This window comes from Cyanistes caeruleus, chromosome 6, assembly GCF_971803275.1.
Source record: "Cyanistes caeruleus chromosome 6, bCyaCae1.hap1.1, whole genome shotgun sequence".
NCBI lineage: Eukaryota > Metazoa > Chordata > Aves > Passeriformes > Paridae > Cyanistes > Cyanistes caeruleus.
The window spans coordinates 67,233,018-67,243,413 of NC_141706.1; positions in this window are offsets into that span (position 1 = coordinate 67,233,018).

Consider the following 10,396-nt stretch of genomic DNA (forward strand, 5'->3'; position numbering starts at 1 on the left):
GTGCAGCAGGGGTCAGTCCGGCTGACCGGGCTCTGCTCGACTGGATTTATCATCCCGGTGACCATCTGGGCTTCTCAGTGACCCCTCCAGGGCACCTTAAAATGAACAGATCTCTCTATTTATTCCAGATGGACTTTTCTGGGGGGAAGATTTACCTTTTTGTATGGAATTTGACGTAGTTTGATATCTTACTTTTGTTGGGTTTTTTTACCCCCCTCTCCACTCCACACCCCTTTTATGGGATAACTGCATGGAGCAGCTGCTCTGGACTGAGCTGGGAGCAAGCAGATTTCTCCAAAATATTTCTCCCTTTCTATTTTTAGCAGTAGGAAAAGTTTTTAGTATCCTGAAAGATCCTTTGCTGGTGCTGACTGAGCTCTGTTAAACTGGATTTATCATCCCAGCGACCATCTGGGCTTCTCGGTGACCAGTGGCACCTCTGTGACACCTTAAAAGACAACAGATCTCTCTCTATTTATTCTAGAAATAGATATTTTTTGAAGATTTACCTTTTCATATGGGATTTGAAGTGGTTTGATGTCTTATTTTTTGGAATTGGGTTTTTTTTCCCCCCTCTCTGTCGCTCTACATCCCATTTGTGGGATAACTGCATGGATTGAGCTGGGAGCAAGCAGAGCCCCCAGATTAATATCCAAAATATTTATCCCTTTCTATTTTTTTTTTAGCAGTAGGAAGTCTTTTGTATCCTGGCAGATCCTTTGCTGGTGCTGATGTAGGATTCAGCATCTCCCACCTGCCTCAGCTGCCAAAATAATGGTGGGGTGGATGTCAAAACAAATGCAGGCTCTCCCAGATGTCCAAGATTTCCTGGAGAAGCTTGCCAGGAATCTTTAATGTGGAATAAAAAGGATTCTCCAGTCAGCTCTGGTGCCTCTCTGTTTTTTCCTGGGAATTCCAGGTGAGTGGATGAGCTCCATCCCTGTGATTTATTCCTGCAAATATCCCACTCAGTGGGATATCCCACTCAGGGATCCCAAATATCCCAAATATCCCACTCAATGTGGTTGAAGCACAGCCCCTGTATCATCCTGGCTTGGGCAGTGGAGCACACGGGATGTGGGATGTTCCACACCTCATGGATTCCATGGATTCCATCACACCCAGTGCAACAAAAACCTCCAGACCAGTTCATCCTTTCTGGGGTTACTGATGTACTTGGGAATGAGATCACTCTGTGCTTGTATATTATCCTGTCATGGAATCCCAGAATCCCAGGATCACTGAGGTTGGAAAAGAGCTCCAAGATCAGAGTCCCAGCTGTGCCCACCCTGTCCCCAGCCCAGAGCTCCGAGTGCCACCTCCAGCAATTCCTGGGGCATCTCCAGGGATGGAAACTGCAAACCTCCCTGGGCACTTCCAAGGCCTGAGCGCCCTTTCCATGGGGAAATTCCTGCTGCTGTCCCCCCTGAGCCTCCCCTGGCCCAGCCTGAGGCCGTTCCCTCTCCTCCTGTCCCTGTTCCCTGGCAGCAGAGCCCGACCCCCCCGGCTGTCCCCTCCTGCCAGGGACTTGTGCAGAGCCACAAGGGCCCCTGAGCCTCCTTTGCTCCAGGCTCAGCCCCTTCCCAGCTCCCTCAGCAATTCTCCAGCCCCTTCCCAGCTCCCTCAGCAATTCTCCAGCCCCTTCCCAGCTCCCTCAGCAATTCTCCAGCCCCTTCCCAGCTCCCTCAGCAATTCTCCAGCTCCATTCCCACTCCAGCTTCTCCATGTCCTCCTTGTCATGAGAGGCCCAGAGCTGCCCTCAGGATTTGCGGTTCCTCAGCAATTCCCAGCAATCCTTGCCCTGTCCTGCTGCTCACACTGGTGCTGGTCCCGGCTGGGATGCTGACCCCCTCCATGACCCCTGTCCAAGGCCCACAGATCCCAGGAGGAAAAACAAATCCATTTTCTCCCTCAGGATCTCTTCCCAGCATCCTTCGCCCTCTCTGATATCCCCTGTTGATGCCTTGTCTGCCTTGCGCTGGTGACAGAGAATTTATGAATAAAAATCCTTCCAGACTCTTTTTTTTCCTTTTAAATTTATTTTTAATTTCCATGGCTGCAAAAATGGCGTCCAACTCCAGAAAACAAAGAGAAGTTCCTGGGTCCAAAGCTTTTAGGGGAAAACACCTGTTTGCCATTTATTGGACACCTGAAATGGTCATTTTTCCAGCTGTTTCCAGCACATCCCTTTTATCTTTGCTCACCACAGCAAAGCTGAGCCAGATCCATGTTGATTTTTAGCTGGAGTTTATTTAAGGGGAAGTGGGAGGAAAGATATTAATTATTGGGTCACCGCTGAGCCGTGCTTTGGGCTCGGTTTTGGCTCAGCGCTGCCGTTTTCTCCCTCAAACGGCTCTTGAATTATTTTATTAATGGAAATGTGGGCAGATGGACTTGAAAATGTAACTCTTCACTGCCTCCAACGAGGATCTGCAGTAATTAAATATTTTAGAGCAGTCTTAAAGCTTTATTCTGCTCTCCTTCAGCCCCCATAAAGCAGCTCCCTCTCCCAGTGAGTGCCCATTTGATCCGTGCGGATGCTCCCAGTGCTCCCATTCCTGACCCCCCCACGCTCCCCCACAGTTTAAACACCGCATTGAAAACGTTCCTGAAATGGTTTTGAAATGGTTTTCCCTGTCTACAGCAGCTGGCGGGGTCCCACATGGAATTTTTTGGGATTTTCCGCTGTGCCCAAAGCCGGTGCCTGGAGATGTGAGGTTGTACCTGGGTCCCGTTCTGGGATGCTTTGCAACAACTCCTAAAATATTTGAGCTGACTCTAGTCAGGGGTTTGTTCTGCCCAGGGGGAAGGGAACAGGAAAGTTTTTCCTGTTTCAGGGCGAGGTCTGATGAGTTTAACACCTGCACAGGGTTGGAGTAGCCAGAAGATCCAGCGGAGATAATGAATTAAAGGACATGAAGGAATATCAGCTCCAAATCAGCTCTGGCACGGCTGGAGACGCCTGGTCTGGGAAAGGAGAGATAAGAAAACCAGGAATAGCAATCAACAGCCAATAGGAAATGGAATATCAAGAATTGGGTAATTTGGGATCAGTGAACATCGAACCAAGGGATTTCTCTGTGTTTCCTATGTAGAAATGGGAAAAATCTAATGAAGATCATGTGGGCTGGGATGGTTTTCACTGCCCAACCCAGGCAATGAGTGGATGAAATGATTTCCAATGCACATCCTGGCCAGAATAAAGCAATGCCTTAATCCTCGAACTCTTAAGTAAGATGTTGTTGGAGAGTTATTATTTTTCCCCACAAAGCCATGGGGATCCCTGGAAGTGGCCAAGGGCAGGGCTCGGAGCGCTCTGGGACAGTGGGAGGTGTCCCTGCCCATGGAATGGAATGGGATTTAAACTCCCTTCCCACCCAAACCATTCTGGGATTCTTTGGGTCACAGAAGCACAGTTCCAATAGATCCCATTATTGGTTGGAAACACCTTTGTACCGAGTTCCACGTGCCTCTCCCGAAGCTTTTGGAGCTCTTCCTTTCTTTTCCACAGCCCCAGCTCCTTGCTTGGCTCCTCTTTTCCTGCCATGGATCTAGCTCTCCTCAGCTCTCACCGCTCTCCCCGCTGAGTTCAACCCCATTATTTCTGTCCCTTCTGCTCTGCCTTTCTCTGTCATCTCTGCCCCCTCCCCTGGCTGTTCCTCGGCTCTTTCATCGCCGTCTCCGCGGGTGCCACCTCTCCTGGTGACATCAATGGCCACCGAGTGCCCTTCTTCCCACAAAGACGCTCCTCGTGCCAGGCCCACGGCCCTGGCTCTTTGCAGAGCTGCCACTTCTGATCTCAGCTGACACATTTTTAAAATTCTTTTTATTTTTTTTTTTCAATGCAGAAATCTTCGACCCCGAAAATTAAAATCCGTTCAGGCCCTCTCGTTGCAGCAGGGAAAATCGGATCTGGCATCTGTTAATGCCGCACAATCACAATCCTCTTCCATTTAAAGCCATTGATTAAGTGTCTAATTAAAAGCTGCCTGGATATGGATGGGGTTTAAATCTAGTGGAGGGCTGGGGTTTTGATGAACTCATTAATACAAATCTTATTTGTGAAGAGTCACAATGGCTTTGCTGATCAAAGCCAGGTTTACAGGGGGAAAAAAAAAAGATCAAAATTAGCTTTCTTTTCCCTTATTTTTCCACATTCCAAGCGGTTTTGGCCATCCAGAATTTACCTTTAGTGTCGTCGTCCCCCCCCTCCCCCATTCTCTTTTGGCATTTTCTGAGCCCCACAGAAGTTTTAGCACCATCAGTTGGATCCTGGGGGTAAAGCAGGGATAAAAATGGGAAAAAGCTCTCGGTGGTTAAAATCTTGGAGCTCTCGGGTTGGAGGAGGGATCCCTTTTCCAAACACATCCCGCATTCCCAGGGTGGGATGTTCCCAACTCATCCCCTCCAGACAATCCCAGAGCACTCAGCCCTGGGGGAATGAAGTTGCTGCAGCATTTAAATCACAAAGCTTAAACCTGACCTGGATTTGTCCCACACAAGAGCCGAATTCCCAGTGCCAAGGAGGTCCCGGGATGGGGGTGATTCCCACTGGATTGTGGGAACCACCGCAGAGAGGGAAAAGAGGTATTTAAAGGATAAGGGAAGACGAGATCCCCATTTGGAAATGGAATTTTGCTCAGTGAGATGCAAGAATTTCTCGAGGCTTGGATGAGGGAGGAGTAGGATCTGGGAGCCTTCCCAATCCTAAATTTCCAGCTCATCCTCTTCATCATTGCTGGCACCAAGAGGTTCCAGGCTGGAGGTTCCCACAAAGCCACCACTGCTGTCACCTCTGCCCTCTGGGCTGGGCATCAACATTTAAACTTCAGGGGTCCGACAAAACCTCTTAAATATGGGTTTGGACAAGAATGAAGTGAGATTTGAAGTCCCTTCCTGCCCAAATCATTCCAGGATTCTGTGATTTCCGTGGAAGCAGGAAGCAAGGTTTTTATGGTTGAACGATCTTTGTGAAATCAGAATATCCCGAGGATCCGGGACCTGAGTTCTGCCTGTTATCATAACATCTCTGTCCCAAAATAGCGCAGCTGGATTAAAAAAACAAGCACCAAAATTGGGGCTGGAAGGGGAGTTTTTTGAATTCCTGAATGGACCGAGGCGCATCATTCCCGCACAAGCACTGACCTGGGACTGGTTTTCTGGGATCTAGACACTTGGAAAAGAATGGATTTTTGGTGTAAAACACTTTAGGAATGAGGCGTGAATCCACTGAATTGCTGGGAATGCAGAGCGGGAGGCTGGAAAACTCTTCCCAGTAGCCACGCCCGGATGAGGGATTTGTCCCCTCCGCACACTCCGGTGTTTGCTCAGGGTTTGGAGATCACAAAAACACTTTGTAGCTGCCGACAGCGACAAGAAAAGGAAGGAAAACATTGCCTTGATCCAGTTCAGGAGGTTCCAAATCCCCCAAAGAGCAGATTAATTACTCGAGAGGCTTTCAGAGCGCGCCTTAATCCTGCTCACCTTTTGTTCGACATCTGGTTTGGATTCCGAAACAAGAAAATTACCAGGAGCTCTTTGTCCCCTCCGTAATTGCTTTCTCAGGATGGAAATAAAAAACCCCAAAACCCAAACCCTGCAGTCAAAACGATTTCAGGTTTCTCAGCTGGTCCCGGTGTAAGAGGGGTTTTGCATCATTACAACGACAGATCGAGAGGTGATTAAAACGTTGTGTTAATTCCCAAGTTAATTCCCATTTCTTGGGAGTCGGGAAGCTCCTTGCTCCTGGAGGATGTGCGGAGCGATGTCCAGGATGGTGTTGATTGCACTGAGGATAATTAGGAAAGAATTTAATGAATCTCGAGAGCCAGAGCTCGAAATGTTTGGAGGGCAGGGTTTAGAAGCTGGGGGTTGGTGTGGAAGGATTTTTGCCACAATTCCCGGTTTTCTGGGGCGATCCAGGCACTTGTGTTTTAAAAGGATGCAAGGAATGGGATGAGCTCTCACTGGGACTGAGTTTGTTCTGGAATCTCTGTTCCAGGAAAATGCAGGAAACTCCAGGATGGAGGGGATGCTTTAAACTGGAAGCGATTGGATTTAGATGGGATGTTAGGAATAAATTCCTGCCTGTGAAGGTGGTGAAGCCCTGGAATGGAATTCCCAGATTTGCTGTGGCTGCCCCTGGATCCCTGGCAGTGTCCAAGGACAGGCTGGACATTGGGGCTGGAGCAGCCTGGGACAGTGGGAGGTGTCCCTGCCATGGCAGGGATTGGGATTGGGATGAGATTTAAAGTCTCTTCATCCCAAACCACTCTGGGATTCTGGAATTACAAAGGAATTCTGGAATTACAAAGGGACCCACATGCAAAATACTGAGGAAACAGGAAGGGAGCGAAGGGAATTCAAATATTTGTTTATAGAAAGAAGTGATCAGGAAACCTGGAGGGAACAAGGAAAGTCTTTTCCTCCTAGAATTCCCACTAAAATGAGGAAATGGGATTTTCTGAGGATCTCTCCCTCTCTGGGCATCTGTGAAATCCTGTTTTCCTTTTGCCACTGGCATCATTCAGGAATTCCCAACTTTTTAAACAACCATCAAGGTCTGAAGGATTTAAAAGTGTAGGAATATTTTGATTTAAAACCATTTTGAGTAGGTTTTACTGCTTCCCATTGGCATCAATAACTCTTCCATTATTATAATCCAGAACCATGTTTGGAATTCCAAGCGTTCCTCTTTCTCGGATAGCTATGTTTGTAATAAATATTTTTTGATAAATATGAATAAAATATATAAATTTTAAATTTATAAATTTATAAATAAATGTGAATAAAAATGTCCATTGATGATGAACAAATTCCCACCGACCATTGGCACATCCAGGAAATTAAAACTTATTTATGAGCCCCCACAGGTTGGGTTTCATCTCCTGGAATTTTCCCTGGGAAAAGTTAAATCCTTCCCTTTGATTTCCCTTGAAAACGAGGAGGATCAGGGATCCCTGAAGAAGGAATTATCCCATCCACAGCTTTTATCCATCTTTTAGCCAGGAATGTGCCCCTGCCCATGTCAGGAGGGTTTTGAAGGTCCCTTCCAACCCAAACTCAACAATTTTGATTCCAACACATTTTTTTCCTGCGCAATCCCCAAATTTTCTTTCCTCTTGTTCCTCAGCCAGGCCGGATTTGCCAACCTCACTCTGGAGACAGAATTATTAATTCCCTGTAGTTTTTTCCTTGGATGCATCCTGCAACAGCGGCTGAGCAGTTCCCAAATCCAATTTTTTTTGTCACCTCGGAGAAAGCAGAGTTGATTTTTAATCTCTGTTTTCAGAGAGAAAAGTGATGCACCCTGAGAATTCCTGTAGTTATCCCTGATTTTGGGTTAGGACACCTTGGAGGTGAGATTCCAGACGTTTAACTGCATTTAGCACTTTCTATGCAAATGTAATTCCTTCAAACTCCGCTGAATCCGGGAATTCTCGGCACATTTACAGAACGATTGCCGGGGTCTCACCTCATCCCGGGAAAAGGAGAGTGGAATGAACAGTGACTGCCCGCAGGGATTGTGGGAGCGGAGCTAATTTGGGTGGAAAATCCCAGATTTTAGGAATTTGGGATGAGGAGAGAAAGCCAAACCAGAATTCCAGGTTATGTGGTCCCTTAAATTCTTTAATCCTCTTCATCCTTTATTCCCAGCCCAGTCAAGAGATCCAGGCTGAGCTCCTGGATCCCGCCTCAGTTTGGGTTTGATCCTGAATCCAGAAATTCCCATCTATGAGCCTTAATTTCCTGTTTTCTTCCTGAATTTTCCAGGCCGGTTCCGTCTGCATTTAGCACTTTTTATGTGAATGTAATTCCTTCAAATTCAGCTCATTTTGGGGATTCCCGGCACATTTACAAGCCAGGGTCTCACCTATTCCTGGGAACAGGAGAGGAATAAAGAGCGACTGCCCGCAGGAAATGTGGGAGCAGAGCTAATTCGGGTGGAAAATCCCAGATTTTAGGAATTTGGGGTGAGGAGAGAAAACTAAACCAGAATTCCAGGTTATGTGGTCCCTTAAATTCCTTAATCCTCTTCATCCTTTATTCCCAGCCCAGCCAAGAGATCCAGGCTGAGCTCCCGGATCCCACCCCAGGAATCCACTTTAATTCCTTCCCGAATCCAATTTTGAAACTCAAATATTGTTTCCAACTCCCTTTCCTTTCCCTTTGAATTCCAAACTACTTTTCCCAGCAGGAATTCTCTTGGGATTTCTCTCAGCACTGCTACACAAGGGTTGATATTCCATGGCTGGATGGATTTGTCGGATAAACTGAGGGGGTTTTGGGGTAGGAACATTTTTCCAGCTCACACCAGGTTTTGGATTTTTTTGTTCATCTGGGATTGGGATATTTTGGTTTATTTTGGATTGGGATATTTTAATTCATTTGGGTTTTAGGTTTGTTTTTTTTTTTTTGAGGCAGGAAATATCGTTGTATCTCATACCAGGTTTGGGGTTTTGTGTTCATTTGGGATTGGGATATTTTGGTTCATTCGGGTTTTGGGGATTTTTTGGTTAATTTGGGTTTTGAGATATTTTGGTTCATTTTGATTTTGTCTTTTTTTTTTTTTCCTTTGAGGCAGAAAACCAAGTAGTGAGGTTTGTGTTCATTTGGATTTGGGATATTTTGGTTCTTTTGGGTTTTGGGGGGTTTTGGCCCATTTGAGTTTTGGGGTTTTTTTGGTTCATTTGGTATTATTATTATTGTTATTATTGTTATTATTGCTATTGTTATTATTATTATTGTTGTTGTTATTATTGTTATTATTGTTATTATTATTATTACTATTTTTCACCCTCACCCCAATATAATTTTAGGGAAGAGAATGAAGATTTTCATCTCTCACCATCCCAATTTCACCCATTTCCGAGACAAATTCTGCTGCCGGAAAGGAGAATTTAGGATTTAGACTTTCCTGCTTTTCCATCTAAATGCTCGGATCAGATCCCAACCCTCCAAATCCCATCCCAGACAGCTGCTCTTCCACCAAATTCCATGTTTAACTTCCAGCACACGGATTATTCCCGCCCCGCTCCGGCAAATCTCCCGAGCAGGTGCTCAGATCCTGAAGAAGTTGAATCCCTGTCTGGATCCAGCCCAAATCTCCATAATAGGGGAACGATTTGGCTTCCAGGCTGGAAATTGCAGATTCCAGGCACAAATGAATTGCCACTCCTTGATTCCCAATGAATCATTCCAAACATTTCTCCATCTGCTTTTATTCCACTGATTTTTTTGTTCCTTTTGTTCCTCCTGCACATCCATCTGCTGCTCCGTGGGGAAGGAACTCAGCTGGTAAACAGAAACTTCTCTCTTCCAAACATTCCAAACTTTTGGAAATGCAAGATCCTATTTCTCAAGGAGAAGATTTTCCTCTGGAAAAGGCAGGGAATTCATCTCCTCCCTGGATCTTCCCAAAGGAGGCTGAACAGCAGCGCAGGGACGGAGCAGAGGGATTCATCCCAAGCAAAGAGGCTTCATTCCAAATCCAACAGGAAATTCCCATTTAAAGGAGGAAATCCATCCCAAAAATGTCCTTTAAACATCAGCATAAACCTGCCAGACCCACAGTTCTGCTGGGAAATTTGGGATCTAGAAAGCACCTGGAGAATTGGGTGGTTCTCTTTTTCCAATTTTTCGTGGAATCATGGAATGGTTTGGGTTGGAATGGATCTTGAGGATCATCTAATTCCAGCCCAAACCATGGGCAGGGACACTTCCCACTCTTCCCTTTGTCTGGATTCCCTGTGTGTTATTTCCAACATTCCCGGAATTCTTGTGCTTCAGCTGAGGCTCTCAACATCAGTCAGGAGGGTTCAGCTTTTCCTGGGATGAGTCATTCCCAAAAATAATGTTTGGAGGGAGAAGAGAGTGGGATCTTGGTGGGAAAACAAAGATTTGGGAATAAAAACTCTTCTCCATGTGGAGCAGGGCTTGGCACAACTTCCAATGTAGTGAAGGTTTTGGTCCCAAAGAGCTGAATTTTAATGGAGAAATCCAGGGGCTCATTTTTGCCATCTTCCCAAAATCCTTAATCAAGAGGCAGCTGAAATCATGGAATCATGGAATGTTTTAGGTTGGAAAAGCTCTCTGGGATTCCAGAGTCCAAGGTCTCCTGGTGCTGCCAAAGCCACCAGTGCCCCATGTCCCCAAGTGCCACATCCACATGGATTTAAATCCCTCCAGGAATAATGGAGGCATCCATTCCTGTCCTATCCATGATTTTCTCATCAGAAAGTCTGGGAAAGCTGAAGTCCTAGATTCCTAAATAAATTAGGAAAATTTTAAGTAAATATATATGTATATATATTAATTTTTTTTTATTTTTTTTATTTTTTTTTTTTATACTTAGGGGAAACTTAAAAGACTTCTCCACTTCCAGCTGGGGAATCAG